The 27,940-nt window shown below is 46.5% G+C and overlaps 1 protein-coding gene and 1 long non-coding RNA gene across 3 annotated transcripts in view; one reads left to right on the forward strand and one right to left on the reverse strand.

Annotated features, from left to right (window-relative positions):
• The first annotated feature begins 3,210 nt into the window (after window positions 1-3,210).
• Window positions 3,211-27,940, forward strand: part of PTPN13 (protein tyrosine phosphatase non-receptor type 13) — a 204,958-nt gene continuing 180,228 nt past the window's right edge. The window contains exon 1 of one of the 2 annotated variants that reach the window (XM_053256446.1): window positions 3,211-3,836. The gene's annotated coding sequence lies outside the window, so the exon portion shown is untranslated. Of the gene's footprint in view, window positions 3,837-5,177; window positions 5,197-27,940 lie in introns of those variants that run through there. The other variant, XM_053256447.1, reaches the window with a different exon arrangement.
• Window positions 15,858-17,891, reverse strand: LOC128327544 (uncharacterized). The gene is made up of 3 exons (XR_008308667.1): window positions 17,825-17,891; window positions 16,971-17,027; window positions 15,858-15,985 (listed from the first exon to the last, which is right to left on the reverse strand). It is a non-coding gene; the product is annotated as an uncharacterized LOC128327544 (long non-coding RNA).

Here is a 27,940-nt window from a genome sequence, read left to right on the forward strand (position 1 = left end):
CGGGCGGTATAAAAATATGATAGATTAGATAGATAGATAGATAGATAGATAGATAGATACACACACATGAAGGGGAGTCAGAGGAAAATCGATTATGACTGTTTCATGGAGAGCAACAGTCGCTGAGTAGGGATGTGCACGAACTTGGAGGCCCTTTTACGGGCTTCCGAACAGGTATGAAAGACCGGTGGTTCGACCAGTTCGAAGGCAGGGGCAGATACCTTTAAAGACTAGGGCGGGTGCTCTTACCTGCCGTGTTCTCCCTGCCGGCGCTGCAGTTTAAAAGAATCCGGTGGGGCGGCAGCATACCTCCCTGCCGCCCTGTTGCCTCCTGGGACTGGAAGTGACCAGAAGTACCTGGTGCATGTATATATAATATAATATACTAGCCGACCTCGTACAGAGCATCTGTGCGCTCTTTGGGGCCAGCAGTTACCTCTTCCCCCCGCCCCCCGACCTTCTGCCCCAGTCTCCGGCTGACCCATGCCGGGCTGAGTGCCACCAGGCCCGCCACCTCCGCGGCTAGGCCCGCCACCGCTGCCTCACCTCTGCGGGCAGGCCCACTGCCGACCAATCCTCCTGGGTGCGCCTCAGCCTATCAGGCGCCTCTGCCGCCCAGCCAATCAGCTGGGTGCCAGGACGCACATTCCAAGGCACACCCAGGAGAATTAAATATATAGATAGTTAGCTGAACCTGGTGCAGAGCATCTGCACCTCTGGTTCTCTTCTCAGTTTTCCTCTCACCCTCCCTGCCTGATGGCCGCCACTCGGCTGTTCTCCTGGCCAGCAGTTTCTTTTTCCCTACCCGTCCCCATGGCTATCTGGGAACTGCTTGCGAACTCTCGCGAGAGCTGCCATGCATGGGATTGGCGACGGGTAAGTTTAAGAGAAATATAGATATAGATATTATGCATGTATTAATAATATATTACGTATTCCTGCTATGCTGCCTCATCGTGGTGGTGGGGTGTTCCTGGAGAGATGAGCAAAGTACGCCGGGAGGTATACTCCCAGTAGGGTCACCCAAAGCATGAAGGTCATCCCAGCTGCCCAGCTAAAGCAAGCAGGCACCTATACTGGGCTGCAGCGATATAGGAACATGCTGGAAGCAGGTGATCACTTCAGTGACAAGAGCAAAGGCATTATTTCATACTGCATGGGAGAAGGCAATGGTAAACCACTCCGGTATTTTACCAAGAAAGTGACATGGACAGACCAAATAGAATGATTGTTGATATAGTGCCAGATGATGGGAATGTTAGCAAAATTATGCTCAGCATCATTCAACGCAGATTAGCCCTACTTGGAAAGGGAAATGCTGGATGTTCAAGCTGGTTTCAGAAAAGGCCGAGGAACAAGATACATCATTGCTGATGCATGCTGGATAACTGAGAAAGCCAAAGAATACCAAAAAGAAGTCAATAAGCCCTTTATTGACTACAGAAAAGTTGATTATGTCGACCATGTCAAGTTGTGGAATATCCTTAGGAAAATGGGTGTCCCAGAACATCTCATTGTTCTCATGAGAAACCTAGACACAGGATAGGAAACCACAGTCCAGACAGAACATGGTGAAACATGTAGTTGTTAGAGTGCTGGACTAGGACCGGGGAGACCCGAGTTCAAATCCCCATTCAGCCATACTAGCTGGGTGACTCTGGGCCAGTCACCTCTCTCAGCCTAACCTACTTCACAGGGTTGTTGTGAGGAGAAACTCAAGTATGTAGTACACCGCTCTGGGCTCCTTGGAGGAAGAGTGGGATGAAAGTGTTAAAAAATAAAAATAAAAATAAATAAAAATAAATAGACTGGTTCCAGACCGGCAAAGGAGTAAGACTAGGCAGTCTACTTTTCCCTTATTTATTCAGTTTATGTGCTGAACATATACTGAGAGAAGCTGGATTGGAAGAAGATGAGTGTGGTTTTAAACATCAATAAATTCGCTGATGACACCACTCTGATAGCTGATGCGGATGATCGGCAAGCTCTAGTAATGAAAGTCAAGGAGCACAGTGAAAAAATGGGACTATGACTAAATATAAAGAAGACTAATCTAATGACAACGGGTACAGCAACCAGCCTCAGAATTGATAATGAAGACATTGAAGTGTTGGATAGCTTCTGCCTTTTAGGATCAACCATCAACAGTAAAGGATCCAGCAGTCAAGAAATACGCCACAGACTAGCACTTGGTAGGGTTGCAATGAAGCCCTTGGAAAGAATATTTAGATGCCATGATGTGTCTAAACCTACAAAGATTAGAATCATTTGGACAATGGTTTTTCCCATTATACACTATGGATGCGAAAGCTGGACTTTGAAGAAGCAAGATAGAAAAAGTATTGATGCTTTTGAACTTTGGTGCTGGAGAAGAATTTTGAGGATACCATGGACAGCCAGGAAAACAAACAAATGGATCATAGAACAAATCAATCCAGAATTTTCACTCGAGGCACAGATGACCAGGTTCAAACTATCATACTTCAGACATATTATGCGAAAACCCAGTTCCCTTGAGAAGTCTATAATGCTGAGAACAGTTGAAGGAAAGAGAAGAGGACGACCAGAAGCAAGGTGGAAGGACTTTATTACGACAGCAATGAATGCACCACTGAGAGAGTCCTTAAAGGCCAAGTTGAAGACAGATCATCCTGGAGAGAATCTATCTATGTGGTCACTAAGAGTCGACACTGACCTTACGACACTTAATTAATTAATCAATCAATAATAATTATATATATCCATTGTTATTGTTAGTAGTATGACTAGTAGTAATGAAAAATTTAAAAAATGAGCTAGGCATTGCTTTTTTGGACTGTGTATTGCTCCTCCAACAACATTACTGGCATCCTGACTAAATTACTCAACACAAGTTCTATTAATTTCAATGGAACTTTCCCACTCAGGGTGTCAGCCAATATAATAATAATAATAATAATAATAATAATAATAATAATAATAATAATAATAATAATAATAATAATAATAAAGAAAAACAAAAACATGGTGAGGAGCAAGGAACAAAATGCAAGAAAACCAGAGCCTGGCCGAGCCGCGCTCCGAGGGCTTTTTTTGGCGCTGAAAGGCAGGCGGCTTGCGTGCATCAGCAGCGGCGACAAGAGCAGCGAGTAGTGCAGGCCTTGAGGTTGGCCCAGTAACCAGAGAGCGGCGGCAGCGGCGAGACCTGCCAGGGCCCCACAGCGGGGCGGGGCGGGGCTGCCGAGGGAGAAGGGGCGGCCGGGATCCCGACGAGCCTGTCTGTGTCAGCAGCTTCCCTGCTGCCAGAGAGGGGCGTGAGCGCCTGAGGAGTGGCGCGCGAGGGAGGCTGCGCGGCTGGTTACAATGGTTACAGCCCTGAAGAGGTAGCCTTAGAGACGCGCACCGCAGCAGGCACCCTCCCGGGCGGGAGCCGCCGCCGCCTGGGCTGAGAGCGGGAGGGCAGAGAAGCCGAGCGCCCGAGCCTGCCTGGCTGGCATCCTCTGGGGCACCACCTCTTGGACTGCAGCAGGGTCGCCGCCGCCGCCGCCGCCGGGATTCCAAGCAGGAGAGCCTTGGGCAGGGAGGCTTTGCGTGCCGGGAGCAGCGTCCGTCCTCCAAACAAAAAAGGCTGCGGCGAGGACGAGGCGGGCGAGGGGAGATTCCAGGCTTGCTCGCGGGTCGCCGGGAGGAGATGCTGCCGCGCCTGCCCTGCAGCCCCCTCTCCTCCTCCCCCTCCTCCTCCCCGGGCGCTTCTGCACATTCCAGTTAGCACCGTTGTTGTAGGGGAGGGAAGAGAAGAGACCCCCCCCTCCCCTTCCCAGGACTCCAGGATCGAGGCTTGGTTGCTGAAGCGGCGGGTGAGTAACTCTGTAGGTTGCTCGGCGAGGAGTTCAACTTCTTTCCTTTGCAGCTTAGAGTAACTTGGCGTTTGAGAGCATTGCGTAAAGGCGGCGGGGTGAGAGTTGAGGAGTCCGAACTGCCCATCTCCCTTCTTCGCCCTGGATTTGTTTTCGCTGCTTCTGTGTATGTGGCCGCCCGTCTCTAAGGGGATTCGCGGGGAGGGAACACGGTCCCGAGCGAGTTGCACGCTGCCTGCCCTGCTGGTGGATAGTACAAGCGAATGCTCCTGGGAGGGTTGGGTGCAGCGGGCGTGTGTGCTGGAGTTTCCCCTCGGTAAGTCTGAAGGAGGGGATCATGAACGTCTGGAAGGAGGCTGCTGTTGGGGAGGGGATGGAAGAGCCGACCGATTCAGCAGTGCGCGCGCGCTCTTTAAAGAGTTATTCGGAATCGGAAAGGTGGCGTGTGAGGGCATCCTGCGAACTTGCGAAGTCAGTTTAACTGGAAATGATGTCAGGGATGACCTGTGAGGCAACCCCCCCACAGGTGCAACATCTGGAAAAGGGGAGAAAACTTAGTGCTGGTGGTTGGGGAGTCGTAACGCGTTTTGTTTCCACGCCGATCTGCCCCACGGGGAACTTTCTATGTCATTTCACCTCTTGGCTTTGATGAGGTCTTGGAGGTCAAGGCGGAGAGAAATGCCCGTGCGTCTTTGTTTGGTGTTGCAGTGAGCATTTTTAGGGAAGCTGTGAAGGAGAAGGTTGCAGGCTGTTGAGAGACTCTGGCACAGATGTGGCTGTTGGAAGTGAGGGGGAGGGTTTGTACTTCTCTCTCCCCCCCCCCCTTCATTCTGCATGGCTGTTTCTTTCAGGCAACAGGCCTGTGTGCCTGTTTTTCATTTTTCTTTTTCTGTTTTTTCATGATTGTGGAAAATTTGGTGTCTCATCAGAAGGATGCAAGGGAGGAGAGAGCATATGATGCAAGTTCTTTTGCTGCTGTTATTATGGTTCTCCACAACTTCCTGTCCAAAAACCTCCGCGTTGGACAGAACTTTTGAGGTTTGCAAAGCAACACATGTAGAAAATGTGTAGAATAAGAAAATGTGTGTGGCACTTGAAAAAATAAGGAACTGGCAGCCTGAATTAAAACTTTTATCATGGGAATAAAGTCCATGAATCTTTCTTCGGAGGTCTGTGGTATGCTACTCTTCAACTCCCTTACTGACTGTGGAATAATCCTGAGAGATGATTGTGGGAGAATCATGGAAATCGAAGGAGAAATCTACTGGGGAGTGATGAGAAATAATATGGGTTTCATCTGATATTTATCTGCCTGTGATCAACACCTCCGCAAAACCACAGTGTAATCTCTCTCATATTGGTGAGTGTGTCGTTCTCTCTAAATTGCATGTTTAAAACAACAAAGGCAATGACTTCACAGAGAACCGCCAGGAGTTGCTCCGTACTCTGCTTGGGAATGAAAACAGGGTAACCGGTTATGTGTGTTGGGTGGATCCCAGCTGAAATGTAGGGCATCTGAAGACAGTGGGGCCACAGCTGGTTGTGGGCCATTGATGCATTGAAAGCATCATCTTTATGGAGTGAGTTTGATGGGCTGCTCCAGGACTTGAAAGACGGCATGTTTGTGGTTGCAGTGCAACTCGATTCATCAGAGAGAGAGAGAGAGAATTTGTGCCAAACATTCTGCTGGCGTGTTTGACTGCTTGCATCTGGAGGAGTTGAAGGCATGACTTAAAAAATAACAACGAGAGGGTGTTGAATTGTGCAGGTTTACTGACAGACAGATGTTCTGTCAGTCTTCAGATCCGGTCCAGGTAACTTCCCACACAAAACAGTTTTAATTAAAGACGGCATTTGGGTGGTAGGGGTGAAATCAGGGGTGTGGCTACAGTTGAATAATGGGGAGACAAATGTCCCTGAGCCCCCCAGGCAAGTGGGAGGGGGCTGCAGAATGAGTGACAGCTTGCTCTTTGCTCTCCTCCTTGTACCTCTCTGGAGAAGAAGCGGGGAGTGTGGGCAGGGGCCCATTTTTACATTCTGTCCCAAGGCCTGCTCCATCCTTGCTAGGCCACTGGGTGAAATGCTAGCTCTCTTCCCCTGAATTGAGGAGTTTGGGGGTCTGACCCCCCCACCTAGCCTCCTGGATCCTGTGCCTTGTTCAACCCTGAGATAATCTTGGTTCACCCTTTCCCCACCCCACTGTGGTCTGCTGGGGTCTCTAGCTTGTCTCTTCGATAACCCTTGGTTCCCCCACCACAGATTTTGGTGTGCTGCACTTCAGCCATCCAGGCCTATCATCTGGATCAGTGCTTAACTTGTTAAAAAGAAAAATGAGGCAAGGGGAGAGGGTGGCCCAGGCTTCTGGAGGGGTGGGGGGAGGCCTCCCTCCTGTGAATTCTCCTTTGCAGGTCCTCCAGCCCCACATCGAGCACTTCCTCACCAACGCAGAAAGTGTGTTGCTAGCACATGTTAGTTATTGCACAATACTCCCATAAATGACTTTTTGTTCACAATTGCACAATAGATCTTCCGTGTGTGTGTGTATATATATATATGCGTGGGTTAGATAGTCTTTCCCCACATTTCTGTTAGCTTGGCAAATGCAAGGTGGGAGCCATGTGTTTGCTATCATAATGTACAGGTTGACTCTCTGTTATCTACCTCTTGGGCATCTTGCTCAGGAATTGATGCACAAATGATAAAGACTTTGGACCCCATCCTAGTGTGGTGTAGTGGTTAGAGTTAGGGATGTGCTCGGAACCAGCGGGGTCAGTTCAAAGGCTGCGGGGGATAATTTTAAGGGTGGGGAGGGTGCGCTTATACACACACACTCACACACCCGCCATGTTTCCCCCGCTGGTGCTCACAAAAAAACTGTTCTGGTGCAGCAGCAGCAGCAGCAGCAAATACGCGGAAGTAGCCCATGTCTGTGCGCATGTTGGCACATGTGCCCAGTGTGCATGCGAGTGAGCCTGACGTGCATGCGTCCGATGCGGACACAGGCTACTTCCGGTCTGAGGAGAGGACGGGGTGGCAGGGAGGTACACTGCTGTCCCTCTGGACCAGTTTTTTTAGTGAGGTGGGGGAAATGCGGTTGGGGGGGTAAGTGCACCCTTCCCCACCCTTAAAGTTACCCCCCACCAACCTTCGAACTGTCTGGTGTTTGAACCTGTTCGGAGGACTGTAAAAGCGCCTCCGGACAGGTTCATGCACATCCCTAGTTAGAGTGTTGGACTAGAAACAGAGAGATCTGAGTAAAAAACCTCATACAGCCATGAAGCTCGCTGGCTGACTCTGGACCAGTCATTTATCTCTCGGCCTGCCCTACCTCACAGGGTGGTTGTGAGGATAAACATAACCATGTACTCTGCTTTGGGCTCCTTAGAGGAAGAGCGGGATATAAATAAACAGCGGCTGCTCATCTAAGTGATATTTGATGGAGGAACTGCATTCATCCTCCCATTCAGTTCTGAGCTTTGCATCAGAATAGGAAACCTCCAGAGATCCAAGACCTATTTGAACTGGAACATGAACAGACAAGAAATGTTCCAGTTAAAGGCTAGAAATCCTTGGAGCCGGTTTTCATTGACTCTGGCCCTCACTGGTTTGTGGCTTGGTCCTGGCTGGTCTCATACTGGCTGTCATCTAACCACAAATGTGCTCATTGTGTATTGCCAGAGGTAGTGGTTTCTGAGCAGTCTTCATCCCACGCAAGAGAGCAAGGCAAAAACGGGAAGGGGGTTGACCCAGAAGGGTTACACTTTGCAATCAGAGCAGTAATGCCAAACCAGAAGTCTCAACATTTGCCTGCGACTAATCCTGCCATGAGTGAACAGAGTGGATCAAGGGCTTTCAAACTTGGGTGCCCAGATGGCGTTGGACTACAACTTCCATCATCCCCTGCTGCTGGGGGTGACGGGAGCTGTAAACCAGCAACATCTGGCAATCCAAGATTCGGAACAAATCTTTAAGGGAAGGTTCCACACACCTGTGTTCATGCTCTGCCCTCCAGTCTGTACTCGGCAGAAATGTTGAGACTCAAGAAATGCTAAAAACTTTTCTACATGATCATGCTTATTTTTGCGTGTGTTCATGTTGGACCTGTGGCTGTTTTGGCAGAAAGTAGAATCTTATAGCAAGGAGCTGGGTGGTGGCAAGAAATGTTTCACATTGTATATGAGAATTGTGTTTCCCGTGGCTAGCCCCACATTAGACTGGAGTTTTCTCACAGAGGATGCTTTGGGGTGGAGAGCAGGTCTTGTAGTAGCAAGCGTGAATTGTCCCCCTTGCTAAGCAGGATTTGCCTGGGTTTGCATTTGGATGGGCAACTACATGTGAGCAGTGTCTGCTTTAAGGTATTCCCCTGAGGGGATGGTGCCATAGTTGAGTGGTAGAGCATCTGCTTGCATGCAGAAGGCTCCAGATTCAGTCTCTGGCATCTTCAGGTAGGTCTGGGAGAGACTCCTGCCTGAAACTTTGGAGAGCTGCTGCCAGTTGGTGTCGACAGTACTGAGCTGGATGGACCTATGGTCTGACTCAGTATATGGCAGCTTCCATGAGCAGGAGGCTATTGGTTCGAATCCCCGCTGGTGTGTTTCCCAGAATATGGGAAACTCCTATATCGGGTAGCAGCGATATAGGAAGATGCTGAAAGGCATCATCTCATACTGCACAGGAGGAGACAATGGTAAACCCCTCCTGTATTCTGCTAAGAAAACCATATGGTTCTGGGGTTGTCAAGAGTTGACACCGACTAGAGAGTACAACCTTTCCTTTCCATGTTCCATTTACTACTACTACTATAAATATTTATATACTGCTCTTCAACCAAAGCCCTCAAAGCATAGAAAAACAAATACATAAATAAAGATGTTTCCCCTGTCCCCAAAGGGCTCACAGTCTAAAAAGAAACATAAGGCAGATACCAGCAACAGCCACTGGAGGGATGCTGTGCTGGGGTTGGATAGCACCAGTTGCTCTCCCCTTGCTAAATATAAGAGAACCCCCATTTTAAAAGGTGTCTCTTTGCTCATTTAGCGGGGTAACTATGAAGGGTGGCTGTGCTGACTGCCTGTTAAACACACAGTGGGCATGTAATGGAAGCCATGGGCAATCGGAGCTCTCGTGAATGTCTCTGAGAATGTAAGGATCGGGGCCTGCCTTTGAAATATTTATTGCAGGAGACAGTGCTGTATCATTGATAACAGCTGTGGCAAACAAGGCTGCCTGAAGTACCCCTCTTTGGGGGACTGTAGAGCCATATGGGTAGGATAGCATAGCTAGCAGCCAGATCCCATGCATCTTTTCTCGAGAGTAACTCCAGCCTTACCTGGAGGTGCCCGATTGAACGTGGGATCAGCATTCCCTCTAACAGGGAATTCCAGAGGTTGTTGGCTACAACTCCCCAGCGTCTCCATCTGTGATGGCCTTTGGCTGAGAATTATGGGAGTTGTAAACCACAACATCTGGGATTCCCTGTTAGAGGGAACACTGCATGGGATGCTCTGCATGCAGAACATGTGCTCTGCTGAGCTATGGTTCCTCTCCTTGTCCCCTTACCTTTCAGCATAAAGGTCATGTGAGCAGTGGTCCCTCTAATTTTTTTTCCATTCTCTGTGCAGAATGGGTTTTGTTCTGGGCGGCAGTATCAGGGCACTGTGCGCTTAGGTGCATTCAGAGTGGGGCCTTCCTAATTCAACCCGAGCAGCAGCTAAAATTAACTGAGTGGACATCAAGAAAATTTGTGAGTGCGTGCATGCCGTGCACGCACCTTAGAGAGAACAATGCATATGAGAGGTGACAGTAACCAGGGCCAGGCCTAAGGGGAAGTCTGATTTTGGTGACCCACCCCACTCCCGGCTTTCACGTGAGCCTTGCAGGTTGCTCATTTGTGAGGTTGAATGCCCAGCAAAAGAATAGCCTTCACTGGTTTGAGGATACGATGGGAAGGAGTTCAGTCGATTGTGGGGGCAACGCTGGTACTCCAGAGATTGCTGCTTTTTTCTTGGAAATTCAGTCTGAGACCATTGCTTTTGGGAAATGAATGCTGAAGCAGGCAATTCATATTCAGGAAAGGGAGTGCAGTTTATTGTGGGGTGAGGTGCAGTGAGCAAAGATGACTATATTTTGAGGTGCAGGATGTGTAGACCCTTTGCGGAGCAAGGTGCACTATGACATATTTATCATTATTTATTTGATTTCTATACCACCCTTCCAAAAATGGCTCAGGACGATTTACATTAAAATAAAACTAAAATCAATTAACTGTTAAAATAGAAAACTGTAAAAACAACTTAAAACCATATTATTAAAACATTTAAAACAGTTTTTAAAACCCTGGAGATAACCAGGCCAAACCTTAACAGTTTAAAAACAGTTTAAAAATCCTGGAAGGCCGGGCCAAACAGAACTCAAAGACAGTAATGAACTCAAATTACGGATTTCTGCCGGGAGCACATTCCACAGCCCAGGAGCAGCTACAGAGAAGGCCTGCCTCTGAGTCACCACCTGACGTGCTGGTGGTAACTGAAGACGGATTTCCTCAGATGATCTTGATGTGCGGTGGGGAACGTGCAGGGGTGTATTACAAGAGGGAGAGGGAGAATAATTGGCAGTGTGATATTCTGTTACTGCTAATGTGTGTCTCCCTCCCTGTGAGAACTAGTGCCCCCACTGACCTGGGCCTGGGTCTGTGGCCCTGACCACAGTGCGCACAGAAGTTCTGCTCATTCAACTCCAAGGCTCCCCCCACCATCACTGGAAACCTGAATAGTTTAGAAAAAGAAAAAGAAATTCCGAAGATAGTTAAGGACCACGAATTTTTCCAAAGGAGTGTATGGCAGTTTAACTCCTGACATGTGTTGACTTTGGAATATTTATTTATTTATTTATTGAATGTTTATACTGTCTCCCCAAGATGGCTCTAGGTGGTTCAAATAAATAAAAACAAAATAACTAACCCATTAAAAACAAGTACATTAAAACAATTAAAAACCATTTAAAAATCACTAGCGGCCAGGCTAAAAAGATGTGTTTTTAGCACTCTTTTAAATGGTGGTAAAGCTCTTAAACCACATATATCTGTAGGGAGTGCATTGCAGTCAGGGACAGACCTCACTCGGTGGCCTTAATGTGTGGTGAGGATCATGCTGAAGAAGGTTCCCTATCTCAGGGAACCCGGTCCTAGGCTGTTTAGGGCTTTAAAATTAATTACTAGCACTTTGTATTTTGCTTGGAAACCTATCGGCAGCCAGTGCAAAGTACTATGCACGGTTTTAAAACAGGTATAATGTGGTCTGTCCGAGAAACCCCAGAAACGAATCTGGTTGCTGCATTTTGAACTAACTGAAGTTTCTGAACTATGTACAAAGAAAGGCAGCCCCACATAGATCACACTGCGGTAGTCAAGCCTCAAAGTTACCAGTGAGTGCACCACAGTTTTGAGATATTATCTTCAAGAAATGGATGCAGCTGTTGTATCAGCCGAAGTTTATAGAAAGTGCTCCTGGCCGCAGCTTCATCCTGAGACACCAGGGTGAGGCCTGGGTCCAGAAGGACTCCCAAACTATGTACATTTTTCCTTTGGGGTGGGGGTGGGGAGTGCAACCCCACGCAGAACATGAAGTTCTATCACATCCCTTGAATTATGAGTCTTGTTTGGATTCTGGTTCAATTTATTATCCATCTCATTACCACCTTTAGGCAGGCATTTAGGGGAACTATGTCATTTCCTGATGATAGTGTCATAGAGAAACAGATTTGGGTGTCATCAGCATATTGATAGCACCCTGCTCTAGATCCCCTGATGATCTTGCACAGTCAGTGGGGTCTTCCATGTATATTTTTCAGGAGTGATCCTGATAGCTCCTTCTTATGAAACCATGCCCAAAAAAATCCATTGGGACAACCAGTTCCAGCACATAATTTCTACCCCTATACCTCCATGGGGACAAATCCACAGGCTTCTTTTTGATTTCTAATGGAAGTCTATTTTTGAATATCCATTGTATGTGTCAGAGTAGTCTAACATTCAAGAAATAGTTGTTCTGGTAAGAACTAATCTGCCTACCTTCCTTTTACTATAATCTCAATTGATAATTACCATCCTAACAAGTTAGCCCACTTGTGCGTCAGATATTCATGGGTCTGCCATCTTGAATTGCGGTGGATGTCACTACAACTGTACCCAGTATGGTTCATACTAGTCCAGGCATTGCAGTGTTCATAGGAGATGGACACACACACACACACACAGAGTAAAGGGTGATCTCATTACATTGCTTAAGGAATGTAAGCTAAAAAGTGATAAAGAAAATATTGCAGCTGTTTTGCAATTACTTGTGTGGTGTTGAGCAATGCAAAATTTATCTTTCATGCAAGCAAATAAATCAATTTATTCAGACTCAATTGTGCTCTGTAAGGAATTCCCCCTGCCCCAACCTGACAGTAGAGTCTGTAGCTATTTATGAGTAAGATATGCATCAAGATAAAGCCTTAAGGAAGAAGCTGAAATGGAGTATTGCTGACAAATAGACATAGGACAAAGGTCTGGTAGGAACAGGAAACCATGGTTTAGTGCTACATAGTCAAGCCCTGAAGCAGAGAGGAAGTATATTAGCCCATAGCTCTCCAGGGCTCATTCACATAACGGGAAACCATGGTTTCCCATTATGTTCAAACTAAGGCATTCTGTTTGCAAAATGAAGCAGAGAATATGTATTTTCTGACCAGGGCCTAAGTTGCCTGTCTGTCTTGGCCCGAATGTTTTAAGTGTCTGTAAGACACTAAAGGCAGTAAATGACATTGTGCAACATTCCTGCAGCTTTTCCTTCCTGGTGGCAGATTATACTGGGGATCAGTTCTCAATATTTTCTGCCAAGCTCTCACCATGGCTTCTCATTTTCCCTCCACCCCTTGCTTCCCTGATAGATGTAAACCCACAACCACAACTTGGAAGTCATTCAGATGACCAAACCAGAATCAACTCATGTCCCTAAATGAAAGGGAAGAGACCTGGTCTTGTGGTGGCACGCTTGAATTGTCCTCCTTGCTAAGCAGAGTCCATCCTGATTTGCATTTGAGTGGGAGACTACATGTGAGCACTGTAAGATATTCCCCTTAGGGGATGAGGCCGCTCTGGGAAGAGCACATGCAAGGTTCCAAGTTCCCTTCCTGGCAAGATAGGCTGAGAGAGACTCCTGCCTGCAACCTTGGAGAAGCTGCTGCCAGTCTGTGTACTGAGCTAGATGGACCAATGGTCTGACTCGGTATAAGGCAGCTTTCCTATGTTCCTATGACTAGTGCTGCCTTGCCTCATTTGCTGCCAGACTTCATGGGCTCTGTCCTATGAGACCGACAGGGTTATCTGGCAGCTGCCAGCCCAGTGGTGACTAGTGGTGTGCACGGAACCACGGAGGCGTGGTCCGGCACTGGGGTGGTGGTCTAGCTTTAGGGGCGGGGGGGTAGTACTTACCCCTCCCGCTGCTCTTCCCCCTCCGGCGCTGCAGTTAAAAGTGAAGTTTTGGGAGCGGCAGCGTTCCCCCCTGCCGCCCCTGCCCCCGTCATTGCCTGGAAGTAGCGTAAAGTACCAGCACGCATGTACCCGTCGCGATGCAGGCACACCCATCGCTGCCGTGTGCGCACGCCACGATGGGCGCATGTGTGCTGGTACTTTACGCTACTTCCAGGCAACGACGGGGGCAGGGACGGCAGGGGGGAACGCTGCCGCTCCCAAAACTTCACTTTTAACTGCAGCGCCGGAGGGGGAAGAGCAGCAGGAGGGGTAAGTACTACCCCCCACCCTTAAAGCTAGACACCCCCCAGTGCCTGACCGGCCAGGATCCGAACTGGTTCGGAGGCCTCTAACATGGCCTCCGGACCGGTTCGTGCACACCACTAGTGGTGACCAAGTCACAGAAAAAGCCAACAGACTCCCACTTGATCCTACGAAGTTGCTGGCTCTGGTCTGGCTTCTCATTTGTGTGCCTTCTGAGCTGCCCCTTGAATCATCTGCTCATGCTCAGGTCCACCAGCCTTGACAGTGCGATCAGAAGCAGGGCCTCTGGCTCAACCTCTCCCACTCTCCTCTCAGCACAGAAGGCAACAAATGGCTGAGATTCCATATTTATTTATTTTTATTTTATTTTTTACATTTATATCCTTGGAGGAGCTCAGAGGTGTTCACTATTTTTCACGGTGGATGGGGGAGGCACTGGCAAAAACAAACAAGAAACCTTCAGTGTGAGAGCCATTTCCCACTGTGCTGACCTCCACACAGTACTGTGGTGGTGGTGTTTTTCAGTGCTGGGAATGCCCTTTAAGAGAGACAGAACTTTCTCTTAAGAGCTCTAGGAGGAGGGCATTGGCAAGGGCTACACTTCCCAGCACTCCGAACATGCCTTCCAAGATGGCGCAGGGCCTCAAGAGATCTCCATTCCCCTTAAAGAAGCCCCTGGCACTGGGCAAAGGGTGGCACTGCACAGCAAGAATAGCTATCTCGGCATGGTGCCAGGGGGACCGTGCAGAGTATTCAGTATTAGCCGAAGCTTCACACAGGCCAAACAAACAATTTGTCTGGGAGCTAACAGTTAGGGTTGATGGGGGCCACTTAGTCCCTGGGCTTTATAATGAAGAGCACTGACATATCTTGTAGGATCAAGGGAAAGCAGAATCTTCCAGTTCACTTCTTATCTTCTGCCAACGGTGATGGGAAGAAGGGAGGAAGGAAACACACATTCCTTTCTACTCTTGGAGGCAAAGTAAATATCCGAACAGGCCAAAAGAGAAGAAACAGTTTACTGAAGGGGACATCTACAACCTCCTTCCATAAATGTCTTCAGCTACATGAAGATATGCAACAGCACTAAAAGGCACCAAATACTTAATTACTTATTTTTATTGTTAAATACATATACCGCCTTTCATTAAAAACAATCCCAAGGCTGTTTACACAGAACATTAAAAACAAGATTATAAAAATAACAATTAAAATATTAAGTTAAAATATAAAACAAATCTGATTGAAGATTTAAAATACAAGCATGAAAACAGTACAAAATACAAAGCAGCAGCAGCAGAGACAATCATATAAAAGCCTGAGTAAAAAGCCAGGATTTAACATGCTTTCTAAAAGCGGTGATGGAGACTGAGGAGCGAATAGCCACTGGGAGAGCATTCCAGAGTCTGGGAGCAGCAACAGAGAAGGCCCTGTCCCGCGGGCATGACAACCGAGCCTCCCTCATTGTCAGCACCCAGAGCAGAGCCCCCTCGGATGACCTCATCAAACGGTCATAGAAGGACATGGGTCCATTAATTTAACTGGCAGAAACAAGATGGACAGAGCTATTCTTCTTCTGTTTTTTCTGCACTATAGCAAACAAAAACACACATCTGGGAAGTTCTAACCTTCTTCACCAAATGGGTGTATTAACTAATAATTAACAGACTCCGCTCCCCCCCCCCGGTCTATCTCTCTCGCACACACATGCACACCCTCCCTTGGCAAGGCCTATATAGAATCTCCCCTGATCTTTGCTTAGATTAGCTAGTTTTCTCCCCATTATTACAGGATTCTATTTCCTTCATTGTCATATCTTTTTTAAAGAAGATTTTAAATACATATCAGCCCAGAGATGTAAGTTTTGGGCAGTATAAAAATATGTTAATAATTTTTTTTTTAAAAGAGCTACACTGATACAGAAAGGACGGATATAACAAGGATGCTGAACAGTGTTGAGCTATGGTCTTCTCCAATTAGGGTAACTATTCAGTGGGGAAACCACTGTGGAATGGACAAGGTACAATGTATTAAAATTAACCAGTAGTCTTTCGTCTCTGTAAGGAGCTTTCATTTGCCATTTTTCAGACCTGAGTGGGTTACACAATTATATTCCATATGCAGACCTGAGTGTATTTCACAGCTCAGTGACTGCAACACACAGTGCAGAAATTGCTGCTTGGCTCAGAATGCAGTAGCATAAGAAGTTCAAATTTTGTTTAACAAACAAGAAAAACATGTTTCTAGCTCTTAAGACTGAAAATGGTGCATGCCATTTTCTACTCATATTTGGGGCAGGGGGCACCAGGCAGGAATTCCAGTGATTGGAGTACAAGCTCATTGCCCTGCATAGGCCTCAGTCCTTCCACATGACCTGCAGAAGCAAAATTATGCAACACGATATAATTATATGCAGTCATTTCCATAATGTAAGTGGGAACAGAAATGTAAGAATTGGGGATGGGTGAGGTGAAATTACAGCTGCCTTTCCTGTAGAACCACAAAAGTAGCCAAATGTTTGAAGATGACAGTAGAGGTGGAACTTAGAAACATAGGAAGCTGCCTTCTACCGAGTCAGATGATCCATCTGTCTAGCTCAGTATTGTCTGCAATACTGAATCTCCCATTCAAATGTAAACCAGGGTGGACCCAGCTTAGCAAAGAGGACAGTTCATTCCTGCTACCACAAGACCAGCTCTCCTTGGACAGGTCCATGAGATGCATTGGTCTGATGACAGCCAGAAGTAGACTGAGCTCTTAAACCCCTCTGAGATCAGTCTGCCAATGCTGGGCTCCATGGAGAGTAGCCATGTAAAGGGGCAGCCTGCTGGTCTGAAGTTCAGCACTCTCTTCCTCCTCTCCAGCTGATTCTGTGCCTCCTGGTGCTGACATGCAGCTGTCACAAAGTGTGTTGAGAGGGGAGGAGTCTGCTCCCGGGGGTCCAGGTTCGGAGGGTGTCTCTTCAGGGGGGTTTCTAGCTTTATGGGTGCTGCTTTGGGAGGCTCTGTCTCTGGCCCTCTATCAGGCTTTGATTTGGTATCAGGGCCTGGGACTGGGTCTAGTGCAGGTCCTTCCTCCTTTCAGCAGATCAACAGTTCCCACTCTCTAAGCTTGAGGAATACTGTATTTACCTGAATAGAAGACAATCCTGAATTTAAGGCCACCACCACCACCCTTAAAAATATGGATTAATGGAAGTCATACTATTTACCCAAAAGGAAGAGGACCCTGAATGTAAGACAGCCTCCCAGTTTCCAACGTCAAAGAACTTGTGGGGGGAACATAGACTTGGATTCAGGTAAATACAGTAAGATTCTTGGTCCCCACTACCAGAATCTCTAGTTTGCAATTTCAAGTACCTTATAATTCACCCTGGGCAGAAACGCCAAGTGAAGTAGTAGCTGAAAAGGCCCCGTCTGTAAGAGGCAAAACATATGTCATAAATGAGCAGCAGTCTCCAGTCAAAAATATTCCACGTATCTTGTCCTTAACAGTTAAGAAGTACTACTTTCTGATTAGCATTGAGAGTCTGAACAAAATGTATTTCTTTGAGTGGGATGATGAAATTCCTATTAATGTGAATGATGAGTTTTTGGAAATAACCTGGATCTGGCCTTGAATCACTAATGATGTGGTCTTCTTCGAAAATTGAATCATTATGCTTCGTGCCTCCTTCCGGGAGAGACCGAAAGAATGAGGAAAGTAAAGGCAGGTCTGAATGTGTTTTGAGTTTGTGTAAAAATGTCCTTTGTTGAAAGACATGCTGAGTGGCTAGGCTGTCTGTGTACAATTACAGGTGAACTGATGATATGCTATGAACTGGAAATGGATGCAACTGTTTTAATAGAATACACACCTGTTTCCCTCCTTGTTAAGTCTCTTTCCCAGCGCTGTTAAAAGGGTGGATTGGGTACGGAGTACAATGAGATGCATTTATGCAATCTTATCTTGCACCAACGTCTTGGCATTTGTATAAAATACAGCTTTCCTCTTTTTCTAATCGCCTATCCTTATTTTTCTTTGGATTGAAAGAGCTACTAAACAAATGTAACCATGATCTGACCATAAGAACATAAGAACAGCCCTGCTGGATCAGGCCCAAGGCCCATCTAGTCCAGCATCCTGTTTCACACAGTGGCCCACCATTTTCCTTGAATCTAAAGTGTGCTAAAAATCACAAGGAAAAGGGGGGAAGCTGAAATAAACACAGTACCTTCCTCTCCAGCTTTTCGGCAATGCCCCCCAAACTTCAGAATCATCCAATTTTTGTTCCCCTTTAAGGTTTTTTTCTGGCAGAAGATAGCTACAAAATGGCAGCAGGAAATGACATCAGAAGTCATTTCCGGTTACTCAAGGACCATGGATAGATGAAAATAACCCATTTTTTTAAAAAAAACACAACAATTTTTTGTTATGCTCATTTAATCAAATACTTTAAGCAAAAGACAGACAGAAAAAAGGGGGGGATTTCAATAACTCTTAATCAATCAATTGAAATATCCTACTACAGTATATGTATATATTATTCAGACAAAAAAGTACATAAGCCAAAATAAATAGGTGAAAGTTAACTAACTTTTACCCACAGTCATTAATTATACTATAATGATATCAAAAATGGAGTATACAGATTTTTAGGATATTCTCTATTCCAGGGGTTCCCAAACTTGGGTCCCCAGATGTTGTTGGACTACAAATCCCATCATCCCTGGCCACAGTGGTCTTGATGGGAATTGTATTCCTACAGCATCTGGGGACTCAAGATGCCTGCTTTACCCAAAGGATTAAAAAATGCCCCTAGTCTTTGAAACATTAAGTATAGCCTTAGTTCTATCCAGATATAATGCTATGATTTTATGCATCAGTCTGACCTACCAGACTTTCCTAGCCCATTCTTCAGTCAGAGGAATACCCGAGCCCTGATCCTGCTTTCTGCTTAGACCTCTTCAGACATTCTAAATCGTGAGCAATGCTCATGCAAACAGTGGGGGAAAGTGGGAGGAAGTCTCTCCCCTCCCTCTCACTCACCTGCTGGCTCCTACGAACATCTTATGGAGCTGTTTGTCTGAAGGGGGTGGAGCCGTAGGCGTGTACATTAGGGTTCATTAGGAAGGGGATTGAAAATAAAATGGCTAATATTATAATGCCCTTATACAAAACTATGGTGCGGCCACACTTGGGGTACTGCGTACATTTCTGGTCACCACATTTTAAAAAGGACATTGTAGAACTGGAAAAGGTGCAGAAGGGGGCAACCAAGATGATCAAGGGCCTAGAGCACCTTTCTTATGAGGCAAGGCTACAACACCTGGGGCTTTTTAGCTTAGAAAAAAGACAACTGCGGGGAGACATGATCAAGGTCTATAAAATCATTCATGGTGTGGAGAAAGTGGATAGAGAGAAATTCTTCTCCCTCACATAACACTAGAACCAGGGGTCATCCCATGAAATTGATTGCCAGGAAATCTAGGACCAACAAACGGAAGTACTTTTTCACACAACGCATAATCGGCTTGTGGAATTCTCAGCCACAAGATGTGGTGACAGCCAACAACCTGGATGGCTTTAAGAGGAGTTTGGATGACTTCATGGAGGAGAGGTCTATGATTGGCTACTAGTTAGAGGGCTAGAGGCCATCTCCAGCCTCAAAGGCAGGTTGCCTCTGAGTACCAGTTGCAGGGGAGTAATGGCAGGAGAGAGGACATGCCCTCATCTCCTGCCTGTGGCTTCCAGTGGCATCTGGTGGGCCACTGTGTGAAACAGGATGCTGGACTAGATGGGCCTTGGGCCTGATCCAGCAGGGCTGTTCTTATGTTCATGGGCGAATCTGTGAGCTGCAACCTTGATTAATCAAGGTAGCTCATGGATTTGCCCATGAGCATGCTTCCAGCACTACCGCCTTCAGCATTGTAAGCGTAGTCATCTGGTGCGCAGGGTGGTGGTGGCTGTTGAGTGACAGCAGGGTGCGTGTGACCTCCTCTGTCTCTTGCCTACTGTAAGCGTGAACGCTGCTCATGATTTATAATGTCTGAAGAGGGCTCTTGTGGATGCTGTATCCAAATACAGCATCCCTAAGAGCAGACCTGTAAGCCCTACCCCACACTGGTGCGCTGTTTAACCTTGCCCCTTGCTATCCATGCCTACAGTGTTTGTCTGAAAAGACAACTGCAGTGCTCGTGGAAGAACTGGAATGCTGGTCATTGTGTAGAATGGGGGGTAGAGTTTGGGCATGTGTCATGGTGGGGGCAGGTCTTGGTGGCGTGCTCTCAGGGATGCTTTACTCCATGTACAATGTCCTCGTTATTATAACCCCTGAACAGAATTTAGGATTTGGGCAGTGTTCCCTCTAACAGAGATTCCCAGATGATGTTGACTACAACGGCCATAATCCCCAAACAAAAGCCATTGCAGATGAGGATTCTGGGAGTTGTAGTCAACAACCTCTGGGAATCCTTGTTAGAGGGAACACTGGATTTGGGTATAGGGCTGTAGCTCAGCGGTAGACATCTGCTTTGCATGTAGAAGACCCCAGGTTCAACCCCTGGCAGTATCTCCAGACAGGACTAGGAAAGGCCCCTATCTGAAAAACTGGAGCTTCCAGTCAGTGTAAATGACACTGAGCTACTCATTATTTTTCTAGCTCTTTGTCACCAACCTTTTAAGCTTAAGCAAGATGTGATTTTAAACATGTCATTGAATTTTTGTCTTTTCAAAAATAGATATAACAGCTGCAGTGTGGAGGGCAATCTGGACTGGAGCCATAATGCAGTGGGGAGAGGATTTAACTCTTTCCTCATACTGCTTTCCAGAAGATAATCTGCACCTAAACTTTTACTTGCCCTATTGAACCCTATTGGCATCCATAGTTCTCTTAAACAGGAATATTCTGGGCTCTTCTGCTGGATTGAGGGAGCTGTACAAATCTTCCCTGAGTCTAGAGAGGAGAACTGGTCTTGTGGTAGCAAGCATGACTTGTCCCCTTAGCTAAGCAGGGTCCACCCTGGTTGCATATGAAGGGGAGACTGGAAGTGTGAACACTGTAAGATATTCCCCTCAGAGGATGGAGCCGCTCTGGGAAGAGCAGAAGGTTTCATGTTCCCCTCCCTGGCAGCATCTCCAAGATAGGGCTGAGAGAGATTCCTGTCTGCAATCTTGGAGAAGCCACTGTCAGTCTGTGAAGACAATGCTGAGCTAGACAGACCGATGGTCTGACTCCGTATATGGCAGCTTCCTATGTTCCTAGAGCAAGTTCCATAACCTTGGGGCAATCACCAAGAAGGTCGGGCCCCATGTGCAGAACAAAGGATTTTCAACAGGCATTGTCCTGTTAATCGGAACCCTCTCAGATGACCTGCTTAAGTGGGTAGACACAGCTGAGGGCAGGTAGTCCTTAAGCTAGCGGGAATATAAGTTTCCTGCCTAGAGTGCTCGTTTTCTGTTTCTCCCTACAATGCCTGCATACTCTGTTGTGAACCCTGTCACCTATTAAGATAATCTGGAGAGGTCTGACTATGGATGTTGCAGACTCGTTTGGTGGCAACTTGGGACCGGGCCTTTTCTGTGGCTGCCCCAGGGCTTTGGGACACACTCCCTGCTGAAATAAGAGCATCTCCTCCTCTGTTTGCTTTTAGGAGGACCCTGAAGACGTACCTGTTTTCCCAGGCCTTCAACTGAGATTGTATTTTAAATTTTAATGTGTTTTTAACGTGTTTTTATTTATAATTTTTATCTTTTTATGAATTTTAAATGTGTTATATTGTATGTTTTAACTCTGTAAACTACCTAGAGATTTTTATACTGGGCAGTATATAAATTCTATTATCTATATATTTAATTCTTCTGGGTGTGCCAGGGAAAAACGCATCCCGGAAGCCCAGCTGATTGGCTGGGCTGCGGGGCGCCTGATTGGCTGGAGAACCCAGGAGAACAGCGGCGGCGGCCATGGCCGGGGAGCCAGGTGGGCCCGGCCGCGGAGGCCAGGCGGCGGCGGGCCCCAGCCCTGCAGCAGATGTGAGGCGGCGGGGGCAGCCCGGCCCGGCCCGCCCGGCAGCGCGGTAGTGGTAGTGCGGCGGGGTGGGGGCGGCCCGGCTGCGGCGGCGGGACTTGGCACTCGGCCCGGCTGCGGCGGCGGCACTCAGCGGCGGGCCAAGCGGCAGTGGGCCCCGGCCCACCCGACAGCGCGGTAGTGGTGGTGTGGCGGGGTGGGGGTGGCCCGGCCCGGCTGCCACGCCGGCACTCGGCCCAGCCGCAGCAGCACTCGGGTCAGCTAGTTATTAATAATAATGCTAGTTTTATATTTCTATGGTTTTTAAAAAATATGTGGGTGAGCAGTTTAAAGGGGAATCCCCTCATCTGCAACCTAAAGTGGTGCAATCCATTCAGTTTCCTCATCCCTGCCTTATTCTCTTGCATGTATGGACCAGGCCTGTGTTTCAACCCATGTGGGAGAAATTGGTAGAGGTGCATCATTGTGATGGGGTGGTACTTTGGATTGAGAGCTGTGGGGAGGAGCAGACAGCTTGTCGTCTTTATTCCTCCAAGGAGCTCCACGTGGCTCCTGGCTTTCCTATATTCTCCAGTTACTTCTCCCTCCCTCACATATGCTGATATTTTTAGGGTTGGGCAATTCTGCTAACTTTGCCTGAGACAAAAAATAAAGTGTCTGTGGGGGCCGAGAGGAGGACCAGCCATTGAATATGTGGCTGTTATTACAGTACTTTGAGCAGACAGAATGTGACTTATCTCATTATCGCCCAGATTATAGATAGTCTTAATTTGCAACTCCTTGTTTTTGCAGTAGAACCTGTTCCCAGCCATTAATTCTGCACTCTGGCAGAGGCTTTTCCCTTCCCTCTCTTAATGCAATTACAGAATATCTTCCCTGCTCTCAAGGCTGAGAGCAGGCCTGCTCCAGTACCTACATACAACATTTAGTTAAATATGACAGTGGTGATTGATGCGTAGAAAGATGAACTGATAAACATACTGTGATCCCAACACCTTGATGCAGATGGAGAGGAGACTAATTAATAAAGGCTGTAATAAATAAAACCTGACTAGTCAGCAGCTTTGCCCGGGTTTGGTGTTGAAATTCGTCATGTCTGTAACATTCTTTGGCTGATATGCCAGCTACATTTATGGACGTAAATGACCTTAAAACATAAATGACCTTTAAAAAGTGGTGCCTACGCTGGTAACATTCTGACTTGACTACTGCAATGTGCTGTATGTTGGACTGCCTTTGTACATAGTCTGGAAACTGCAGTTTGTACAGAATCCAGCAGCCAGGTTGGTCTCTGGGGTTACCCAAAGAGATAACTTTAGTATTACACCCATTTTAAAACAACTACACTGGTTGCTCATAAGTTTCCAGGTGAAATACAAAGTGCTGATTGTTACCTATGAAGTCCTGAATGGCTTGGGTCTCAGGTATTTAAGAGAATGCCGCTTTCTTTGTGAACCCTGCCACCTATTAAGATAATGTGGGGTGGTCCGGGTGCGGTTGCCACTGGCTCAGTTGGTGGTGATTCGAAACCGGACCTTTTCTAGGGTTGCCCTGGGACTTTGGAACAGGCTTCCTAACAATATTTGAGCTGCGTCATCTCTTGATGTTTTTAAGAAGGACCTGAAAACATAACTGTTTAGTCAGGCTTTTAGTTTATAGTTTAAAAGTTTAACATTTTAGTGTGCTTATCTGTATTTTAAACTGTTTTAATTGTGTTAATATTTTAATTGTTGTGTGTTTAGATTGTGAACCACCCAGGGACTTGCATATGGGGAGGCATAAAAATGTGTTAAATAAATGCATTTTTTGAGTACTTGCATTGTTTTTGGTGATGCCTGCTGTGTAAGTAAAAATAATGAAAGTTTTCCTCCTGATTCATGCTGCAGTTATGCTGAACTACTTCTTTTTAAGAGAGTGACTAGAAAGAAAGTGAGGGAGTGGGCACATATTTGCACTCTTGGTGGTCATGTCCTGTTGTGGGCTACTCTAATGTGCCAAGCCCATGTAATGGCCCCAATCCAGAGAACCATGGGAACAGCACAAGGAGAGAACAAACTTTTTTAATGCTTGTTTTACAGCTGTTAAAGGCACAGGAGACCTCCTAGAAACCAGCTGACAACCCAAAGCGGATGGCTCTGGGCATAAATCTACGTGCATGGAACAGCAGTGGCTGGCGTATGGTGCAAAAGTTTGTGGTTATGAGACTTTGTCAAAATGCATCCATTATTTAATTGCAAGATGTAGACTTGTGTTCTCGGCAGACCTTACTGTACCTGACACAGCAGATCCTCCTGCAAAATCCTTTTTCCATATGGGGACTGTGTTTGCTGGATCAGAATGAGTGACAGCACCCTTGACAGATGCTTGGTTGGTGATTGCATACACGTTCACACTGGATGTTGCAGTTGTCTTATTTATTTATTTGATTGATTGATTGATTGATTTCTATACCGCCCTTCCAAAAATGGCTCAGGGCGGTTTACACAGAGAAATAATAAATAAATAAATAAGATGGATGGATGATCAAAACCCTGCATCTGTTTCAGAAACATGAAAATGCTTTCATGGAGTGAGTTTCAGCAATGAAAAGCTAAACTGGGGGTGGGGGAGGTTGTAGCTGAGATCCTAGCACATCTTATCGCACTGCCTTGTAATCATTTCATGATTGATTTTATCTCTGCTTTTAAAAAAGTGTTGTAACCCTACTCCAAGCCTTCAGAAGAGGGTGAGATTGCAAACCCAAGTACTGTAAAGTACACATCTAACTTAAGTAGGATGAAGTTAGTAAAGAATGCAAAATATTGAATAGTAGATTATTATGTAATGTGAAGATTGCTACGATTATTAGTTTCTGGATCATGAGCAAGGATCATGAAGGAGAGACAGAGTGTAAACGGCAAGGCAGGTAGGAGTTTCAGAACCATGGATAGCTCCGAGGGCACAAAGTTGCTCTAACAAGGGCCAGAGGTATACTGAGGCCTTTAAAAGGCCTGCTCAGATTACTCCTCCTGGGTTCTGGCTCCCTGCCTTGAGAGTGGAGGCCTTCTGGTCTCTAGTCTTGTACTTCTCCCTTCTGTCAAGTCCTGCCTAGCCTGATGTTGGTTTGCACGCTCCAGAAAGCATGGAGTTCTTGGTTTGGGAGAGCTGAGATCTTTTGGTGAACTCTGGCTCTGAGGGTGCTGTTTGAGAGCCTTCTGTTTTGATGTTCCTGGTGCTGAGGCTTAGAACTGTGTCTAGTGCTGCTGGTCCCAGCTCCTCAGAATCGGTCACTACTCATGTCACTATTCAACCTCTCCATGTACCTACTCTAAAGATTCTGTCTTCTACCACGAATATTTATATACCGCTCTTCAATGAAATTCTCAAAGCAGTTTACATAGAAAAACAAATAATACATAAATAAGACGGTCCCCTGCCCCCAAATGGCACACAATCTGAAAAGAAACATAAGGTAGACACCAGCAACAGCCACTGGAGGGATGCTGTGCTGGGGTTGGATAGAGCCAGTTGCTCTTCCCCGCTAAATATAAGAGAATCACCACTTTAAAGGTGTCTCTTTGCTCATTTATCAGGGGTTCTGTGATTAGTGATGATGGTACTGTCACATTTGTGGATAATGACAATGGAACTGAAGCACATCTGCTGCAGTAGCAGCAATCTTCAGTTTTCCCAGTAGCCTGCTTTTATGCGTGTGCTATTAAACACGTGTGTGTGTGTGTGTGTGTGTGTGTGTGTGTGTGTGTATATGCTGCCCAGAGGGGTGAGGTAGAAATACTTGCTACTGGAGGGGTGAGGTAGAAATACTATATATCTATATCTATATCTATCTCTATCTATCTATCTATCTATCTATCTATCTATCTATCTATCTATATAGTATCTTTCAGCCTGTTAAATTAACGGGCGCTAATAGCCTGTTCCGCCCTCCCCAGCCGCCTCCTCCCGCCCAGGCCCTCCGCCTCCTCTGGCCGGGGCCCTCAGCAGGGCCCGCTTACCCAGGGCTCCGGCTTCCCCCCGGGCCTGCCGACTTCCCTGGCCTCCCCCACCGCCGCCGGATCCCGCACCTGCTGCGGCGGGGCCGGCTCCTCCGGGCGGCTTCTCTCCCCCTCACGGAAGCGGCAGCGTGCTGCCTCACAGCCTGGGTCCTCCGCCTCTGGCGCCACCTTGGCCACAACTTGTCCTCTGGCCGAGGCCGCTGCTTCCCTTCCTGCGGCCGGGCCAGACCTGCCGCCACTGCCTCGGCTTTCCCCACGGCAGGGCTGGTCCCGCCGCTGCCGCCTCTGCCCTCCCTGCAGTCCGTCCGGTTCCACGGGCGCCGCCTCCGGCCTCCCCGCAGCCGGGCTGGCCATCCGGCCAACATGGCCGCCTGGTGCCTGCGGTCGTGTCTCCCTCAGCTGTTCTGGGCATGAGCTCCGCGCATGCCCAGAACAGCCGAGGGAAACACGGACGCAGACACCAGAGACACGGGCACACACCCTGGGTTCTTATTATATAGGATGGAGATATATAGATATATATATGTGTGTGTGTGTGTGTGTGTGTGTGTGTGTGTGTGTGTGTATAGATAGATAGATAGATAGATAGATAGATAGTATTTCTACCTCATCCCTCCAGTACACTACTGCTCTGGGCAGCAAGATTTCTCAAACTAGGCCTTGACAAATTTTCTTCAGATCTAAGAGCCAGCTAAAAAATTTGAGAACTAGAGAATTGAGCACTTGATAAATTACTGGACATAGCGATGGACATTGTGGAGGGGGAGGGTAAATAGACTTCTTTTGATCCCCCTTTGCAAGTAGATATTTACAGATATTTAGAACAGAAGCAGGGCTGCCAGAGACAAACGAAGTTTTTATTAAATCTGCCTCTGAATATCTTAGTCAAGGTTAAATTTCTAGGCTCCGTGGTGCCTGGGATTTGTCAAGTCCTGTATTAAACAATGTGGAATTCCTTGATTTTAATCAGTCAGCCAAGACAATGCACATGTTTTCACAGAAACGATCGATGTGTAATATCTGAAGAAACATTCAAATAGCATTGAGACCCCTGACTTAGAAGTGACTATCTGGGGAAAGTGATCCCTTCCAAATATGAGCGCTTGATCTTACTGCGCTGTGTTTTTGAGATGAAGTAATTTAATCCCCCCAAACTTCATCTTCTGGGTGCTTGCATGCTGTGTTGCTCCCCCTGGTGTGTTCGGCGTGGCAGTCCTTTGATTGACCTTAATAATGAATTTAAAGATTATCTCCTTATAAAGAATTGCTGGTGGGCAGTACTGAAGTTCACTTCATCAGCTACAGAGACTCATTGTCATTTATTGAGCAGCTTATTGTAGCTGGCTTATCACATGCCCAGTGCAGCCAAATGAGTCTGAAGGTTTAGCATAGGGCAGAGTGAGGAGAGCCCAGTCAGGGTGAGTTGTGTGTTTAGATGACCGATGCTCATGCCAGAGCAGTTGCTTAATTCTGACTTTCAGCTTCTCGTTTCCCTTTGAGTTGTCACTTTACTTCTGTAACTGTCTAATAAAATATTATTATTATTATTATTATTATTATTATTACAAATAAACAGACAGACATCTGCCACACAATACACCAGATATAACTGTAGTCGAGAAGAAAGAAAAACAAGTTAAAATAATTGACATAGCAATACCAGGGGATAGCAGAATAGAAGAAAAAGAAATAGAAAAAATCACCAAATACAAAGATCTACAAATTGAAATTGAAAGGCTGTGGCAGAAAAAGACCAAAATAATCCCAGTGGTAATTGGCGCCCTGGGTGCAGTCCCAAAAGACCTTGAAGAGCACCTCAACACCATAGGGGCCACAGAAATCACCACCAGACAATTACAAAAAGCAACTTTACTGGGAACAGCTTATATTTTGCAATGATATCTATTATAATAATAACAATAATAACAATATTGATAATAAAATTCAGCCATCCCAGGTCCTTGGGAAGGACTCGATGTCTGGATAAAACAAACCAGTCAATAACACCTGTCTGACTGTGTAAAGAAGAAATAATAATTTATTATTATTACTACAAATATTTATATACCACTTTTCAACAAAGAAGTTCACAAAATGGATTATACAGAAAACGGAATAAGAGTAAGATGATTTCCTGTCTCAAAAGGGCTCGCAATCCACACACACAGTCTGATTCAATAAAAATATTAGAAGATGGTCTGGTGTATTGACAGCTCATAGGGATAATGGCATGGCTGATGTGTTCTGGAGAATTCTGTCTCAACGAATCTTGACTCTGCTTTTGACAGTGTCCAGATTATGGGGAGAGAAGATTATTAATGAAATCCAC

The sequence above is a fragment of the Hemicordylus capensis genome, chromosome 5, assembly GCF_027244095.1.
Source record: "Hemicordylus capensis ecotype Gifberg chromosome 5, rHemCap1.1.pri, whole genome shotgun sequence".
Lineage (NCBI taxonomy): Eukaryota > Metazoa > Chordata > Lepidosauria > Squamata > Cordylidae > Hemicordylus > Hemicordylus capensis.